The 977-nt window shown below is 37.3% G+C and overlaps 1 non-coding gene across 1 annotated transcript; it reads left to right on the forward strand.

Moving 5' to 3' along the window:
* Nucleotides 1–250: 250 nt before the first annotated feature.
* On the forward strand, nt 251–346 carry MIR759 (microRNA mir-759). Its single transcript, NR_036042.1, has one exon. It is a non-coding gene; the product is annotated as a microRNA mir-759 (primary transcript).
* The last annotated feature ends 631 nt before the right edge of the window (nt 347–977 follow it).

Genomic DNA, 977 nt, shown 5'->3' on the forward strand with positions numbered 1-977 from the left:
TCTCCACAAGAGCAGAGATTATGGGACAAAAGTCAGGCCTGAGTTGGCACCTGTCATTATTATCACTTGGTCAATTGAGGAAGTTAGGATAGATGAGGATTCATTTATTATCTCATTTATTGGCCTTATTTGCAGTCCAATTTAGTTCTCACATCACATTCTGATAGTCTCAGATTCAATAGCATCAGCTGAAATACTAACAATATTTTTCAGTGCAAAAGAATGACTTTCAAAGTATGTATTATGGAAAGGATTATAATAAATTAAATGCCTAAACTGGCAGAGTGCAAACAATTTTGACTCAGATCTAAATGTTTGCACTGGCTGTTTAAACATTTAATTTGTTAGAATGGAAGTAGCGGCACAGAATAAGCATGTTAATTAAACTTGGGCTTTAGCAATGTGAGTCATCCCACGGACACAGAGCGTGACAAACCCGGATGGCAAAAGTCAATGTGCGTTGATTTCTCATTCTCCAAATGAACACTTAACATCTTTAAACCCTGCAGACATTAGTGGTTTTTAATGAATTGTTCTGTCTCTTTGAGGTGACTTTTAGATGATGCCGTAGTACTGTTAGTTTGGGAAACAACTTTGCCAATTAAGTTGCAGGGAAGTTATCACCGCAGAAAATTGATTAAAATGATTATATGGCGAATCTGTTCCATGCTTTTACATTAAAAAATAGAAAAATGTAAAGAAGAGGTATAAAAACAAAACCTTGAAATACCAGTTTATCGAAAACAAAAAATCTCCATCATCACCATCATATTACCATTACCACTGCCACCACCGCCACCATCATCACATCTTTTGGGGCTATGGAATATGTAGGCCCAGATTTCCTGTCTGGCCCTGGTTCTACATGGTAGAGTTATGGTAACATGATGCTGGTTAAGTCACTTGTCTCCTCTAAGCTTCAGGTTCCTCATTTGTAAAATGAGGGCCTTTTTATTGGTTAGGGTAAGGCTAAGCTG

The sequence above is a fragment of the Pan troglodytes genome, chromosome 14, assembly GCF_028858775.2.
Source record: "Pan troglodytes isolate AG18354 chromosome 14, NHGRI_mPanTro3-v2.0_pri, whole genome shotgun sequence".
In the NCBI taxonomy this organism is placed as follows: domain Eukaryota; kingdom Metazoa; phylum Chordata; class Mammalia; order Primates; family Hominidae; genus Pan; species Pan troglodytes.